The 18687-nt window shown below is 37.9% G+C and overlaps 1 pseudogene; it reads left to right on the top strand.

Moving 5' to 3' along the window:
• The first annotated feature begins 17875 nt into the window (after nt 1-17875).
• LOC101707729 (tropomyosin alpha-4 chain pseudogene) lies at nt 17876-18687 on the top strand (annotated as a pseudogene).

The raw sequence follows: 18687 nt of genomic DNA, 5'->3' as shown, positions 1-18687 counted from the left end.
TAAGATTAAGGCTGCCTTGCCCTGGGTATAAGAGCTACACCCCCACCCCAAGAGTGGAAAACCTGGATAGGATATAAGAAATAGGATATAAGCATTGCTTCTTCAAAACTTTGATGCTTTGCTGGCCACCATGAACTGTTTCTCCTCTGCAATGCCCTTCTTCCATGCCATGCTGACGTGGAACTACAAATTCTGAGCTAAGTAAACCTTTCTTCCTTTAACTTTGTGTGTCATGTGTTTTAGCTCATCAATGAGATAAAAGTAACTAAGACAGAATTTGGTACCAGAGAAGTGGGGTTGTTGCTATGCCTGGTCATGTGTTTCAGGAGCAATTGGAACTGCCTCATGGGAAGGGTTTGGAAGGGTTTGGAGATGCCAGCTAAAGAAGAAGTCCTGGAATGCCTCAAATTATACTTGATGGGAGATTTTGGTCAGAGCTCAGAAGACCAGAAGGCTGATAGAAATCCTGCCAATAAAGATTAGGCTCAGAAGATTCCTGCCAGGAAGAAGAACTACATTGGCTGTTGGACTCCAGATAATGTGTATTATCCCTTGGCAGAAACTTTGCATTTTTGCTCATGTCCAGAGACTCTGTCTGAGACTGAGATTAAGGGCAGTGGAATAATTTATCTTCCAGAAGAAATTTCAAGGCAGTCTAACGTTGAGGCCATGGCATGGGTACTGTTGGGGGATTAGCCAGATCTATGTTGAGAATCAAGAGCAAAGCACCCAGCAGAATGATTTAAAACAAGTTGAGTTTAGCTGTAAACAAAGCTGCACTAAAGTTGTGACCTACAAAGATGAAACAGAGAAGATATTGTTTGCTCAAAGGAAACAGGACAATAGAAAAGATCGCATGAGGACAGGAACCAGCAAGACTCCACAATTTCAAGCCTCAGTGCTCCAAATGCAAAAGGATTTGCTTTGAGAAGAGAGCCACAGAGTATCATGCTCCAGAATGGCTGTGGCCTAGATAATTTTTTCTCTCCAGATTTGGTTCACAGTGTTCAGCAATCCAGGTCCTCTAGCTCTACAGACAAGAGAGAAAAAAGCCTGGGTAATGCTCCAGCTGGTGGTAGACCTTGACATCATGGACATGGGACTGGTTTCAGATGCATACAGAATGCAAGGTGGGGTCAGGGAGGCTTCCACTCAGATTTCAGAAGGTCTGGGGTACAAGAAAGTGTGCCCCTGAGAGGGCCTGTGTGAAGCCGCATGTATGAAGCCAAAGGTGCAGTGGAGCCCTCAGAAATTTGGTGACTCCAGGAATGTGGACTGTCTGAAAAAAACTGCAAGGAAGGAGCAAAGCTGGCCTGAAAGAGAAGGAAGAGAAGCTATAGGATGAACTACTGGTGGTGCTATAGGAGCAGAGCCACGCAAGCCTTTTTGGAATTCATATCTTTGCACTGATTGCCCTTCACTCTTGATATGTAACTATGTGACTTAATGTTTGCCCAGGGGGATTCTGCTTTGGTTCCATTCATTTCTATCTCCATATTTGTAACTTTTAGAATGGGAGGTTTTTTCTGGCATTGCATATTGGAAGTGTTTAACTTTCTTTTTATTTGTAAAGGGGCTTGAACCTAAGAATTTGCCTTAAATCTCAGAGGAGACTTTGGACTTGGACTTTTCAAGTGAAAAGTTTTTGAAACTGTTAGGACATTGGCAACTTAGAGATGGACTAAATGCCTTTTGCTTACTGGTATGCACATGAGTCTTTGAGAGACCAGGAGAAGAATGTCATGGCTTGTATCTATATATCCCCCAAAGCCTCTGACATTCCAACCCTCCTTGGAGTCAGATAACTGTGAGCTTAACCCTCTACAAATTGTGAGTTAAATAAACTTTTCATCCTTTAGCTTTGGGTGTTGGGTATTTTGTCTCAACAAAGAGAAAAAATAACTAAGACAGAAGCTTAGCATTGTTTTAATTTTCACCTATCTAATGGCCAAAGATGTTGAATATTTTTTTCATATATTTGTTAGCCATTTGTAATTCTTCCATGTGAAGGGTCTGTTCCTTTCACTTGCCCTGTACTTGACTTGGTCTTAAATTTTAGTTATATAATTTTTTGAAAATTTTATATATTCTAGATATTAGTACTCTGTCTGATAAGTAGCTGGCAAAATATTACCCATTCTGTAGCTTTTCTCTTCACTCTACTTCTTTTGCTGTACAGAAGATTTTTAGTCTATCATCCCATTTGTTGATTTTTTTTTATTTCTTGTGTAATAACATTTCTGTATAGCAAATCCTTTTGTAAACCTATGGCTTCATGTTTTTTACCTGTTTTATATTCCAGTAGGTTTAATATTGCTTTTAAATATTTAGATCTTTGATTGATTTTTATTTAATTTATTGCATGGTAACAGATATGGGTCCAGTTTCAATCTTCTGCAAACAGTTATCCAGTTTTCCCAACACCATTTGTTGATTAGACTTTCCTCCAACATATGTTTTGGGACTCTTTTTCAAAGATCAATTAGCTGAATGTGTTTTGGGATGTTTCTGTATCCTCTAGTCTATTCCTTTGATCCATGTATCTGTTTTGCTACAGTACGATGTCATTTTAATGACTATTGCTTTGTAGTATTGCTCCAAGTCAGTAACATGGACATTCTTATCATGAATACGCATAATCACAAATGAGAGGCATAAGGTTCTGAAAGTATAATCTTCAGTCCCAGCATTCAATTCAAGACAGAGGTGTCTTCTGGGTTATCAAGAAAGATCTCCTTAAATTAGTGGGCCAAGCAGAGGGAATACAGCTTTCTGTTTAAGAGATCTTGTTGGATATGATGCTGGCATGTCCCACAGCCACCTGGTGTGGTAGTCATCTTTATATTACTTTAAAAAGTACTTCAACTAATCAACTTAAAGAGAGAAGACTTTATTTTAGTTTAATCTCTTATTGGGTGGCTTGTCTCATTGCAATTGAGGTAGTGATGTGGGAGAGTATTTTGAAGAGGAGCAAGTGATGGATCAATGCTGTTCATTCTGTGGGATCTGGGAAGAGAGGAAGGGAGGTTTTGGTGCCCACTACCTTCTTCTGGGGCATGGCTGCAGGACCTAACTTCCTCCTAGTTGACTCCACCTGTTAGAAGTACTGGGATGACTCAAGCATCAGAAACTGGGGAACGAGTTTTATTTATTTATATTTTTGGTACCAGGGATTGAACTCAGGACCTTGTGCTTGTGAGGCAGGCAGCAGAACCACTGAGCTAAATCCATGACCCAGGAACAAGTTTCTAAAACATAGTCCTTTGGGGACATTTCAGATCCAAACTAGAGCACCCAGGGACTGTGAGGAAAAGAGTGCTAAAAAGAAGCTACCTCATACACAGCTCAGTGAAGCCCTAGCTCCAGGCACTCTTCACTCATGTAAGAATCTTTTTTGTGAGTTTGGCCTTATGGTCAGAAGCTGGTGGGTATGCCCTGCTCCTTCTGGCTTGCCCCACCCACTTGCATCCAGAAGACCCTGAGGACACTCCCCCGGCAGGCACATTGGCTGCCAATTTGGCCTTGCAGTCAGAAGCAGGTGGCTGCACCCTGCTCCTTCTGGCTTGCCTAGCCCACTTGCACTCAAGAGACATTGAGGACACCCCGGACCCCCCTCAGCAGACCCACCAGCCACCAGCTTGGCCCCGAAGGTGCCTGTAGCAACAGCACCCCCCCATGCCTCTGACCTCTTGGCTGTGCAGCTACCTAGTTCCACACTACAGATGCACAGGGGGACATAAAGGCCATTGTCCTGAGTTGCAGAAGTGAACAACAGAGAGAGGGCCTCTCTAAGGCTTCCTGATGAAAACTGAAGCCCACTGGAAAAGTGAAGAGAATCTCTGCAATATAGCACACCAGACCACCATACTTGGTAAGCTGGAGGGATCATCACCTCCTATTTGCACCTGGACTGTTTGCAGGGGAGGGACAGCTGAAACCTGTAGTGGAACCTTGCAGAGTTCAGCCCTGCAGAAGGACAGGGAGCTCAATTTGGGACTTGCAGCCAGAGGTCTGTCTGGGTCTGGGAGGTCTGTGGCAGGTCTGTGGCAGGCTTACTGAGACCCATTGACTTACAGTTGACAGTACCAAAAACAAAAATGAGAAGACATTTAAGCAAATCACAAACTCAGACCTCCACCACACAAAAGGCAATTTCTGAAGTAAAATGAAGTGGGAAAGTCTGATAATCAACTACCTGGACACCCTGAACTGATAGCACAGGAAATAACAAAACAGATGAATGAGGCTCTAGAAAAATTCAAAGCAGAAATAATCTCTCCAATAACTACAGAGATGGTGAGAAGAGTCAAAGACATAATTGGAGGCTCTAGAACAGAAACACATAAAAAAAAATAGATGAGCTCATAAATATGCTGGAAGCCATGAATGCCCAGCATAAGAAAGAAATAGAAACCATGATCCCACCAACACAAGAAGGAAATGGAATCCACAAAATCAATTCAAACAGATATTCAGGAGATTAAAAACTCCATTGAAAGCATGCATAGGAGAGAATATCAGATATAGAAGACAGGATTGCTCTTAAGAACCATGAAAACAGAGATTTCTTAAAAATAGTAAGGGACCATGAGAAATCAATCCAGCAGCTGCTGCTGGATGGTGCAAGGAAGAATAATATAAGACTGATAGTAGTCCAAGAAAAAACAGGAGAAAATACAATTGACATTAAAAAAAAACTGTTCACAGAAGTAATAGTAGAAAACTTCCCAGACAGAGTTGGAGAATTGGACATACAGATAAGTGAGGCATAAAGAACTCCAACTAGCCATGATGAAAAAAAAATCTACACCTAGACACAAAATAATCAAGATCCCAGAAACCCAACTGAAGAACAAAACTCTACAGGCAGTTAGAGAAAAGAAATAAATCATCTATAAATGAAAGCCCATCAGAATCATGGCAGATTGTTCAACACAAAACCTTAAGTCAAGGAGAGCCTGGAATGAAGTATTTCAAGCCCTAAAAGAAAATAACTTCCAACCTAGACTGTTGTATCCTGAAAAATTATTTTTCAAAATCGATGGGGAAATTAGATTCTTTCATGACAAAGAACACCTGAGAAATTTCATGAATGCCAAACCAGCACTCCAAACAATACTAAACAATATCCTAGAAAAAGACAAAGAAGATCACAACTCCATGAGGTCCAACAGAGGGAAGCCACCAGGCAAGGTAAGAAACTAAAGGGAAAGGGAAAAAAACCCAAGAAACAGAAGAGCCACTAATAGTAACATCATAACAAGGATGAGTCAATATCTATCAATTATAACTATCAATGTTAATGGACTCAATTCACCAATCAAAAGAAACAGACAGAACAGATTACAAAGCAAAATCCAACAATATGCTGCATACAAGAAACACACCTAACTAAAAAAAAAAAAATACATACACTAAAAGTAAAAGGAACCCAAAAAAATCAGGAGTAGCAATTTTATTTGCAGATGAAGTAGATTTCAAACCAAAACTAATTAAGAGAGACAAACATGGTCACTACATCCTTGTGAAGGGAACAGTCCAAGAGGAAAAGATGACAATTATGAATATGTATGCACCAAATACAAATGCCCCCAATTATACAATACAAGTATTAATGGACATGAAAAACCAAATAAGCTCTAATACAATTGTAGTGGGGATCTCAATACCCCATTACCGCAATTAGAAAGAACATTTAGACAAAAAATAAACAAAGAAATTCTAGAACTGATCCAAGCTATTGAACAAATGGACTTAATAAATGTTTACAGAGTGTTCCACCCCACAAATCAGAATACATATTCTTTTCAGCTGCACACAGGTCATTCTCCAAAATAGACCACATGGTAGCTCATACGACATGTCTAAGTAAATGTAAAAGAATTAAAGATACCCCCTGTATTTTATCAGACCATAGTGCAATAATATTGGAGATCAATAACATAAGAAACTTCAAAACTCCCACAAATACATGGAAATGAAATAACCCCCTCCTTGGGCTGGGGATTTAGCTCAGCAGTTCTGGTGCCTGCCTAACAAGCACAAGGTCCCGAGTTCGATCCCCGGTACCAAAAATAAATAAATAAATAAAATAACACCCTCCTGAACAACCAATTGGTCACAGAGGAAATTAAAGAAGAAATTAGACAGTTTCTACAAGTAAATGATAATACCAGTACAACATACAGGAATCTATGGTACACAACGAAGGCAATTCTACATGGAAAATTCATAGCAGTCAATGCACACATTAGGAAAACAGAGAGAAGGCAAATAAATAACCTAGTGCAGAACCTAAAGCTCCTGGAAAAAGAAGAGCATAACAAACCCAAAGCTCATATAAGAGAGGAAATTATAAAAATCAGAGCATGAATCAATACAATGGAGACTAAGAGAATGATACAAAAAGTTAATGAATCAGAGTTCATTTTTTGAAAGAATAATTAAAATTGATAAATCCTTAGCCAAACTTATCAAAAAAAAGAAAGAAAAGGCTCAAATCCAGGAAATTAAGAATGGAAAAAGTGAAGTCACAACAGATCCAGCAAAAATCAAAAGCATCACCAATACCTACTTCGAGAACCTGTACTCTAATGAAACGGACAACACAGAAGAAATGGACAGATTCCTAGATACATATGAATTACCAAAGTTAAATGAATAAGATATAGAAATACTAAACACCCCAATTACAATGAGTGAAATTGAAAAGTAATAAAAAATTTACCAACAAAGTAAAGCCCAGGTCCTTTTGGCTCCACTGCTGAATTCTAAAAGACATTTAAAGAAGAACTATCACCTTTAAACTCATCAAGGAAATCGAAAGGGAAACAAGGCTTCCAAATTCATTCCTTGAAGGAAGTGTTGCTTTGATTCCAAAACCAGGGAAAGACCCAACCCAAAAAGAGAACTACAGACCGATCTCCTTAATGAACATAGATGCAAAAATCCTCAACAAGATACTGGAAAACCAAATGCAGAGTGTTATCAAGAAGATCATACACCCTGACCAAGTCGGATTTATCCCAGGGATGCAAGGATGGTTCAACATACATAAATCAATAAATGTAATACACTATATTAACAGAGTCAAAGACAAAAACCATATGATCATCTCAATAGATGCAGAAAAGGCATTTGACAAAATCCAACACCCATTCATCATAAAAATCTTGCAGAAAATTGGAATAGAAGGTCTTTATCTCAACTTGATTAAGGATATCTATGAAAAACCAACAGCCACCATCATACTAAATGGTCAAAAACTGAAATTGTTCACTCTAAAATCAGGAGCAAGACAAACATGCCTACAATAACCACTCCTGTTTAATAGTGTTCTGGAAACATTAGCCACATCATTTATAAAAGATAGAGAAATAAAAATAATAAAAATAGGAAAGGAAGAAGTAAAACAGTCATTATTTGCTGATGATATGATACTTTACACAGAAGACCCAAAAAACTCTACCAAAAGACTTCTAGACTTAATTGACAGATTCAGTAGTGTAGGTGGATATAAGGTCAACACTCAAAAAACAATAGCCTTTTAATATACAAATAACAGACTCACTGAGGGAGAAATTAGGGAAATAATTCCTTTTTCAATAGCATCCAAAAAAATGAAATATGTAGGAGCCAGTCCAACAAAGGAAACAAAAGACCTCTAAACTGAAAACTATAGCACTTTGAAAAGGAGATTGAGCAGAATATAAGAAAATGGAATGACATCCCTTGTTTCTGAATAGGAAGAACCAATATAATGAAAATGGCCATACTTCCAAAACTATTGTATAGGTTTAATGCAAAGCTGATTGAAATTCCAAAATATATTTCACAGAACTAGAGAAAACAATCCAAAAATTCATTTGGAACCAGAAGAGAACTAGAATAGCAAAAGAAATTTTAGGCAACAGAGATATGGCTGGAGATATTACAGTCCCCAACTTGAAACTACTACAAAGCTACTTGATAAAAACAGCATGGCACTGGAAAAGAAACAGACCTGAGGATTACTTGAATAGATTAGAAGATTCAGAAACAACTACAGATATGCTCAGCCACCTCATCTTTGACAAAGGAGCCAACCACCCTCATTGGAGGAAAGATAGCCTATTTAACAAAAGGTGTTGGAAAAACTGGATTTCAACCTGCCAAAGATTAAAACTAGAACAATACTTATCACCATGCATTAAATTAAGATTGAAGTGGATTAAAGATTTAAATATTAAGATAAAAACACTAAATTTTCTGGAATATAAGTAGAATTCTTGAAGACATTTTCATAGGAAAAGACTTTATGAACAAAACCTCAGTGGCAAGGGAACTTGCACAAAGAATCAACAACTGGGATCTCATCTTATTAAAATTCTTCTGCACTGTAAGGGAAACCACCAACAGAGCTAACAGACAACCTACAATGTGGGAAAAAATTTTCAGCAACTGTATGTCAGACAAAGAACTACTATCTAGAATATATAAAGAACTGAAAAAAATCAGACCCCCCAAATTCAAGACCCAATTCAAAAATGGGCATCTGAAATGAATAGACATTTCTCAGACAAAGAAGTAAAAGCAGCAAATAAATATATGAAAAAAATGTTCAACATCACTGTTTATTCAAGAGATGCAGATGAAAACAACACTGAGACTCCACCTCATCCCAGAAAGAATGACTGTTATAAAGAAATCAACCAATAACAAATGCTGGTGGGGGTGTGGAGAGAAAGGAATCCTTCTCTACTGTTGGTAGGAGTGGAGACTGGTGCAATCACTGTGGGAATTAGTATGGAGATACCTCAAAGAATTAGGCTTAGAGGTCCCATTCGACCCAGCTATCCCCTTGCTGGGTATCTTCTGAAAAGAATTAAAAGAATCATACCACAGCGATATATGTGCATCCATGTTTATGGTGGCACAGTTCATAATAGCAAAAACTTGGAAACACCCCAAGTGCCCATTAGCTGGAAACTGGATAAAGAAGATGTGATTGTTTTATAAAATGGCATAATATCTAACTGTAAAGAATGAGAAACTAGAGACATTCATTGCTAAATGGATGCATATTGAGGCCATCCTCTTAAGTGAAATAAATAGGACACGTTATGTGTAAATACCAAATAGTTTCTCTAGTGTGAGAAGCTGAAAGTGTAATTAAGGATACACATGGATGAAATTGCCTAATAACATATTTCTTGGATTGTGTTTCCATCACTTGTCATATGACTGTATGGAAATTTAAATTAGGGAGAAGCTTGGCTTATGTGGAGTCTGCTAGCTAACTGGAGTCTTTTTTTTAAGACCAGTATTTGTTCAATGTTGATTTTGGGGATCTTTCTGAAACAAATCACATCCTCTGGTGTCTTGTTGGTGCTTGAGATGCTTTTTTAAATTAAACAGAAAAAATGTTTAAGTGCTTTTTAGATTTTTTTCATTGAGTTCTACTGTATTTGAATATTATTATAGTTTTTTCCCCTTGGATTGTTCTTCTTTGAATGGTTTTAATTTTTGTATGTGTGTGTTTGATAATAATGTTATTTTTTTTAAAAAAGAATCTTTTTTGTCGATGTATTGTATTTTGAATAACTACTTTGAAGATAATGATATACAGTGTGCTAACTATAGCTATTCTCTTATTTTGTTATGATATTTTATTTTTAATAAAATAAACAATAACTCAATAGCCCAAGCATTTTAGTGTAAAGATTTATTATTTCTATGAGAACTGAAGGTATGTTTAAGTTCAAAATGTAAAATGTCTCAAAAACACCTCAAATCTAATTGCATGAACTAAATAAATAATGATGCATAGTAAAAGAAATGTTTATATGAGTTCATAGGGGTATAAATGTCTGAGGAAACTCTCATTAGTTACATCATCATGGACAAAAGTTCAGTTCAACAGATCATATTGGATGAAATACACATGGCACCATCTGTGGAATCATGCAGAAGCTCCTCTCCAGATATTACACACCCTTACTTGTTCCCAAGCCTGCTCTAGCCAACCACTCCAACATTCCTTTCCATGAAGCTGATATTTGCTAATATGAGGTCACAATTCACGTTTCTAAGGCATCATAGCAACAACATAGAATTTAGAGATTGAATTCATCTGTCAAACATCACAGAAATGGATGAATCAAAAAGAAGCTTAAAGTACAAGTTGAAATCTACCTAGACATATTATTATGCAGTCAATTTGGAAAAGCTTGGTGAGATAAGAGTCATGTTTTCTGGCTCACCTGTATTCTTGTCACTCCTTCACATTCTAGAAATCATATCTTAAAGACAATGACACAAGCATATAAGAGGGTTCCCAGTAATGAGATGCCTCAGATCTATCCTCATTTCTTTGTTCTTTACAGTATAGATGAAGGAGTTCATCATTTGAGGGATCACCATGTATGTCACTGAAGCCACTGCATTCTTAGTGGGAAACAGTAACAGCAGAATTCAAATACACACCAAACTTGTCCCATAGAATAAGAAAACAGCAGGAGAGGTGAGACTCACAGGTGGAAAAAACCTTATACCTTCCCCTCACTGATGATAGAGAAGACAATTTTAGTATAAGAGAAAATGATTCCAACAATGTAAATACCAAAAAATATGTTTACTGCTGAATATATCAGAAGATTGTTTATAAAGTTATCATGACAGGTAAGCTAGATGACCTGAACAATTTCACAGAAGTGAGGTATTTCCATGTTTTTGCAGAAGGAGGGCCACAGCACCATCAGACTGTGGAGAAGACAATATACAGTGGAGGGAGCAGGGAGAGAAGAACCAGCAGGACACAGAGGTCAGGGGTCAGGATGACCTGGTACCTTAGGGACTGACAAATGGCTACATAGTTGTCATAGGCCATCATTGCAAAAAGACAAGTTTCTACACCTCCTAAAGTCATGCAAAGGTGCTCTGAGTGAGGCAGGCTGTGTAGATGATGCTCTGATCCTGTGCTTGCATGTTCACCAGCATCTTTGGGATCGTGGTGGTGCTTGTACAGATGTCAGTGAAGGGCAAGCTGTAGAGGAAGAAGTACATGGGGGTGTGGAGGTGGGAGTTAGAGATGAAGGCCAGGATGATGAGCAGGTTTCTCTGGATGGTTATCAGACAGATACACGGCTAGGAACAGATTGAAAATATGGGGCTGCAGTTCTGGATCACTTGTCAGTCCCACAAGAATAAATTCTGAAAGAACTGTCTGATTTTGGAATTCCATGTTATTGATGAATCTATGGAAAAGATAGGCTATTGATAAAGTAAAACAAGAGTTTTGAGTGATCAGTCATATCTCTTGGGGAGATAAAAATAGAATTCTTGATACCACTACGGATGTCTCATATATCACATACAAATGAAGATCAGCACTGTATATTTAGCAGATCCTCTTAAGTTCATATTTTCAAAGTGTTTTCATAAGGCCTAACAATACAGAAAAACTTCTGATTATCTTATAAAACAGGTAAATATTCAGATTTTTTTTCTGATCCTGTCCCCTTCCAATTTTCTTCTCTTTTTTTTAACTCCTTTTTAGAGCACCCACACTTTTACAGAATTGAAGTGAGTCCTAAGATTGCAATGAAATATATGAAATACATATTTCTTTGTAATTAATTTATCCCCTGAAACAAAAAGGAATAAGAGAATGAATGTATCTATTCCATGTTCCAGAGTAGAATTCTTCCATCTTTTTAGCACCAGGGACAAGTTTTATGAGCACAATTTTTCTTCAGATTGGAGAGAGCACAGTTTAGGATGATTCAAGGATATTACTTTAATTGTATAACTCATTCCTATTTTTTTTCATTCCTATTATCATTACATTGCAGTAAGCATCCATCAAATGCACCTTAACTGTCATTTGTTTCTCACCAGTAGGGTTTTGATGAGTCTGTAAGAAATAGATTTATTATGGTCTCTGTGCAGTCAAGCCTCTCTGCTAATTTTAATCCCACTTGCATCCATTCCACAGCACTAGCATCAGCACCTCAACTCCACCTGAGATGACCAGGCATTAGGTTATCTTACAGAGCATGAAGTCTAGATCCCCTGCATGTGAAATTCACAGTAGTATTTGACCTCCTTTAAAAACCTAATGTCATTGTTCATCAGCAAGGTGGCAGAGCTCAAGTGTTAATGTAAGCCATGGCCAGTGGTTTTAAATACAGATTAAGCTTTCATCCCTTGCCTGCTGCTCACCTCCTGCTGTGTGGTCCAATTCATAACAGTGCATGAAGTAGTTGGTGGGCCAGGGTTGGGGAACCCAGTTCTGGAGCAATGGTCTCTAATTTTTGCAAGCCTCAGAATCACTTGAATGCTTGTCAAGTTACAGCTGAGATAAGTTATGTTTTCACCCATGTAACAATGAGGACATACCATGGACAAAATGCACAGACTTCTTGGCAAAACTAGGTTAAAACTCTGTCTGTCAGACTGCTGATTTGCCTCTCTAGACTAATGACTGCTAATGCTCCTAAGTAGTACAGATTAGTGGTGCTAAATATTTCCATAGTTATCATTATTTCCTTTACAATTATAATAATTTCTTGTCGAAATAATTCCTCATGTTTTCCATTGCTCTCAAAGTATGTCATCTATATGGATTAAGTGAATTGTAGCATGTGTCCTTTCTAGCTATAAGTATCTTTATTATATGATTATTATTCTTGTCCCTGAAATATCTCCATGAAGATATTAGCCCTGCCATTTTTGACGTAGTGAGAGAATTCCAGGCTCTAAGTTTAATCCATCATCCAGGAGTTTTTTTTTATTAGGATGAGTGAAAATATTCTATTGGATGTTTTAATTTTATATAATGAAAACTTCTAACTGGACATGTTCATTAGCTGCAGTATGGTGATCTGATAACAATGTAGGCTTCTCTAGAGCACACTGTACAAATGTTAAATAAATGATTAATATTCTGTAATTATACCTCAAAAATGTCAGGGCTAAAATCTTCATGGAGATGTTTCAAAGATGAGAAGAATAATCACAAAATAAATATGCTTATAGCTAGAAAGGACACTCAACTGACTTTTCCACTCTTTTATGTCTGTATATGCATGAATGTGTGTATGTGTGTGTGTTTATTCATCTGTGAAATAGTGTGTCTTCTATGAACAAAAACACATGGCACAACTCTCCCATCAGAAGGAAGTGATGGGATACAGAAATTGAGGAATCTTAGTATCAGTGAAAAATGTATATGATCAAATTAACTTTGGAAATCTTGCTTGAGTAGAAAGGAAACTAAATATTAATATCAATATTCATATGACATCAACATATGATAAGATATGTAGCAAGAAAAATGAATTAAATATTTAAAGAACTAGACATGATTCACAAAGGTTATGAAACATTCAGGAAAATTACCAAAAATTCTACACAACCCAATTAAACAACCTGATGCTGAACCTCAAGCTTCTAGAAAAAGAAGAGCAGGACAACCCCAAAGCTCATACAAGGGAGGAAATTATAAAGATCAGAGGAGAAATCAATGCAATGGAGACTAAGAGAATGATACAAAAAATCAATGAAGCCAAGAGTTGGTTCTTCAAAAGAATCAACAAAATTGACAAACCTTTAGCCAACCTTGTCAGAAAAAGGAAAGAAAAGGCCCAAATCCATGCAATTAGGAATGAAAAGGGTGAAATTACAACAGACCCAGCAGAAATCCAGAGGATCATCAATACCTACTTCCAGAACCTATACGCCAATAAGATGGACAACACAGAAGAAATGGACAGATTCCTAGATACATATGAATTACCAAAGTTGAACAAAGAAGACTTAAAAATTCTGAACAACCCAATATCAACCAATGACATTGAAAATGTAATTAAAATCTTATCAACCAAGAAAAGCCCAGGCCCTGATGGCTTCACTGCTGAACTCTACAAGACATTTAGAGAGGAACTGCTGCCACTACTGTTTAAACTCTTCAATGAAATTGAAAGGGAAGCAATACTCCCAAGTTCATTCCTGGAAGCAAGCATCCCCTTGATCCCCAAAGCAGAGAAAGACCCAACTGAAAAAGAGAACTGTAGGCCAATCTCACTAATGAACATAGATGCAAAAATCCTTAAGAAGATACTGGCAAACAGAATGCAGAAGATCATCAAGAAGATCATACACCCTGATCAAGTGGGATTCATCCCAGGGATGCAGGGATGGTTCACTATATGCAAATCAATCAATGTAATACACTATATCGATAGAGCCAAGGACAAAAGCCATATGATTCTCTCCATAGATGCAGAAAAAGCATTTGATAAAATCCAACATGCCTTTGTGATAAAAAGCCTACAAAAAATTGGAATAGATGGTCTCTACCTCAAACTGATAGAAGCCATCTATGAAAAACCAACAGCCAATATCATACTAAATGGTCTAAAACTGAAATCCTTCACACTAAAATCAGGAACAAGACAAGGATGTCCACTATCACAACTCTTGTTCAATATAGTTCTGGAAACATTAGCCACAGCAATTAGACAAGAGAAAGAAATAAAAGGAATAAAGATAGGTAATGAAGAAGTCAAATTGTCATTATTTGCAGATGGCATGATACTCTATATAGAAGACCCCAAGAACTCCACCAAAAGCCTTCTAGACTTAATAAACAAATTCAGTCAAGTAGCTGGTTACAAGTCAACACACAAAAATCAATAGCTTTCCTGTACACAAATGACAGACTCACTGAGAGAGAAATAGGGCAAATAATTCCTTTCACAATAGCATCCAAAAAACTGAAATACCTAGGAATCATCCTAACGAAAGAAATCAAAGAACTCTTCTCTGAAAACTATGGCACTGTGAAAAGAGAGATTGAAGATGATATCAGAAAATGGACAGACATCCCCTGCTCCTGGGCAGGAAGGATTAATATAGTGAAAATGGCCATACTTCCAAAACTGCTCTATAGATTTAATGCAATTCCAATTGAGATCCCAGCAGCATACTTCATAGACCTCCAGAAAACAATCCAAAAATTCATTTGGAACAAGAAGAGACCCAGAATAGCAAAAGCAATTCTAGGTAACAGAGACATGGCAGGGGGTATCACAATCTCCAAACTGCAACTATACTACAAAACTACTGTGATAAAAACAGCATGGTACTGGCAAAGAAACAGACTTGAGGACCAGTGGAAAAGATTAGAAGATGCAGAAACAATGCCAGACACACTCAGCCATCTCATCTTTGACAAAGGAGCCAAACACCATCACTGGAGGAAAGATAGCCTCTTTAATAAATGGTGCTGGAAAAATTGGGCTTCAACTTGCTAAAGATTAAAACTAGACCTGTATCTCTCACCATGCACTAAACTAAAATCAAAATGGATTAAAGATCTAAATATTAAAATAGAAACTCTGAACCAGTTGGAACAGAGGTTAGGTAGAACCCTTGAAGACATCGGTGTAGGAAAAGATTTTATGAACAAAACCTCAGTTGCCCATGAACTAGCACAAACGATCAACAAATGGGATCTCTTCTTATTAAAAGGCTTCTGCACAGCAAGAGAAACCATCAACAGTGTGAAGAGACAACCCACAATATGGGAAAAAATCTTCACCTACTCTTCCTCAGACAAAGGTCTACTATCTCTAATCTATAAAGAACTTAAAAAGATCAGACCTCCCAAATTTAAAGACCCAATTTGAAAATGGGCATCTGAAATGAACAGACATTTCTCAGACAAAGAAGTAGAAATAGCAAATAAATACATGAAATAATGTTCAACATCACTGGTCATTGGAGCTATGCAAATGAAAACAACACTGAGATTCCACCTCACCCTGGAAAGAATGGCTGCTATCATGAAATCAACCAATAACAAATGCTGGTGGGGCTGTGGGGAAAGAGGAACCCTGCTCCACTGCTGGTGGGAGTGTAGACTCGTGCAACCACTGTGGAAATCAGTATGGAGATACCTCAAAGAACTAGGACTGGAAATGCCATTTGACCCCGCTATTCCACTGCTGGGGATCTTCCCCCAAAAATTAAAAGAATCATACCACAGTGATATATGTGTGCCCATGTTCATAGCAGCACAGTTTGTAATAGCTAAAACTTGGAAACAGCCCAAATGCCCATCAACTGGAGACTGGATAAAAAAAAATGTGGTTTTTTGATAAAATGGAGTACTACTCAGCCATAAAAAATGAGAAATTAGAGACATTTATAGCTAAGTGGATGCACATTGAGGCCATACTCTTAAGTGAAATCAATAGGACACACATGTGCAAATACCGAATAGTTTCTCTAGTGTGAGAAACGAAAAGTGTAAATAAGGACTAAATGTATAATAGGTAATGTGAAATAGGAAGAAAAGGGGCAAAAGGGAAGGAAGTGGGAGGGCTAGGGGAAAGGATAGAAGGGAATTGGATTAATATGAGAAAATGGAAAAATAGGAACAAAATCTTTGTAAATAGGGAGGACTGGAGGGGTTGAAGGGAGGGCTGGGCAAGGTTGAAAAATAAGAACCAAGCAAGACTATGTAAAGGTGCAAATTTCCAATGATGAATGTCATTATATTGTATACCTAAAATGTACCAATTATTAGAATGAATAGTCTATAATGTAGAATAGGAATAAAAGGTCCAAAGGGGTAGGGGTAGTGGGAGGCACAGGGGAAAGGAAAGAAGGGGAAAAAAAATTCTACACAGGAAAAATATAAATTTAATTGAAACTATATAATTGTGCAAATTTTCTTATGGATTATCCAGCTATGATAGAAGCTGCAAAAGAGCTTGAAATGCTGTCAAGCTGTAGTCAAAAACAAAAATGACACACATTCATCATGATTTCTTTAGATATTTTATTGGAAGAAATAATAAGTTCTTATTGCATGTTCCCTTATACATTTAATGATTTTTTTTACTATGACAGGGGAAACATTATAGTAAGTTAACATACATAAATTTCCCTAAATTTTTTTTATTTCATGTTATTATGGTAAATAATAACTTCATTGTATTCTATTTTTAAAAATTATATAGCAGATTCAGTGCTGCCATACCTCCCCTCCTCAAGTTCAGAGGAGGTGAGCTGCTCCCAGTGCCCAGGACAAGGCTTCTGGGCCACCTTACCACCTCCCCCCAAGCGCAGGAGGAGGTGAGTGACATGGACACCAATAGCACCCCCCCATATGGTAAAAAAGTCTCAAAACCAGACTTCCAGATCACCAAAAGCAACCCCAAAGGGAAACAAAATGGAACACTCTGATACTCAACCACCTGGACTCCTTGAACTTGCAACAAAAGAGGATCTGGAAAAACTAAATCAGAAATAATTTCTCAGATAACAGCAGAGATTGTGCCCATAGTTCAAGACATGATTAATAAATCTAGAGAGGACACAGATTTAAAAAAATAGAGGAGCTGAGGAACATGATGGAATCCCAACATAGGAAACAAATGGAATTTATAAAACATATACAAACAGATTTCGAGATTAAAAACTCCATTTCAAGCCTACACAGCAGAATGAGCCAATGTTAGGACAGAATTTCAGATATAGAAGATAAAATTGCAATTAGTGACCAGAAAAAGAAAAATTGCTTTAAAATTGTAAGGAACCACAAGAAATCAATCCAGCAGCTGCTAGATGATGTAAAGAGGAATAACATAAAACTGATTGGAGTCAATGAAGAAACAAGAGAGCGTGCAGACAACTTAAAAATCTGTTCACAGAAGTGATGGGAGAAAACTTCCAAAGCAGGGGAAAAGAACTTGACATACAGATAAGTGAGGCATATAGGACTCCAACTAGCCATGATCAAAAAACATCTACAGGCTGGGTGGGATGGGGCAAGTGGGACCCGGGAGCACCCATTGCTGAGCAGCAGAGTGAGCATCCGCATGCCATGGCCATCCTCAACTCGCTGGAGGTGTTGAAGCACAAGATCCAGGCACTGCAGTAGCAGGCAGACGACGCAGAGGACTGCGGGGAAGGCCTGCAGCTTGAGCTGAATGATTAGCACAAGCGCCGTGAGAAAGCTGAAGGAGATGTGGTGGTTCTAGATCAATGCATCTAGCTTGTGGAGAAGGAGTTAGATCAGGCTCAGGAATGACTGGCCACTGCCCTGCAAAACCTGGAGGAAGCAGAAAAGGCTACAGACGAGAGTGAGAGAGGAATGAAGGTGACAGAAAACCGGACATGAAAGATGAGGAGAAGATGGAGATCCAAGAGTTGCAGCTCAAAGAGGCCAAGCATATGGCCGGGGAGGCTGACTGCAAATATGAGGAGGTACCTCATAAGTTGGTCACCCTGGAGGGCGAGTTGGAAAGGACAGAAGAGCGTGTGGAGGTGTCTGAACTAAAATGCGGTGACCTAGAAGAAGTCAAGAATGTCACTAACAAACTGAAATCGCTCGAGGCTGCATCTGAAAAGTATTCTGAAAAGGAGGATAAATATGAAGAAGAAATTAAACTTCTGTCCGACAAACTGAAAGAGGCTGATACCCGTGCCGAATTTCAGAGAGAACAGTTGCAAAACTGAAAAAGACCATTGATGACCTGGAAGAAAAACTTCCAGGCCAAAGAAGAGAACGTGGTCTTACATCAGACACTGGATCAGACGCTAAATGAACTTAACTGTATATAACCAAAAACGGAAGAGTCTTGTTCCAACAGAAACTCCAGTGTCATTCTTTTTGCCTTGTAAGAAGTTTCTTTC

The sequence above is a fragment of the Heterocephalus glaber genome, unplaced genomic scaffold (genome assembly GCF_053883595.1).
Source record: "Heterocephalus glaber isolate CG9 unplaced genomic scaffold, H.glaber_assembly_v1.0 deba00001060, whole genome shotgun sequence".
NCBI classification, from domain to species: domain Eukaryota; kingdom Metazoa; phylum Chordata; class Mammalia; order Rodentia; family Bathyergidae; genus Heterocephalus; species Heterocephalus glaber.
Note: the sequence above shows the minus strand (reverse complement) of the source record. Positions and strands in the feature narration are given on the sequence as shown.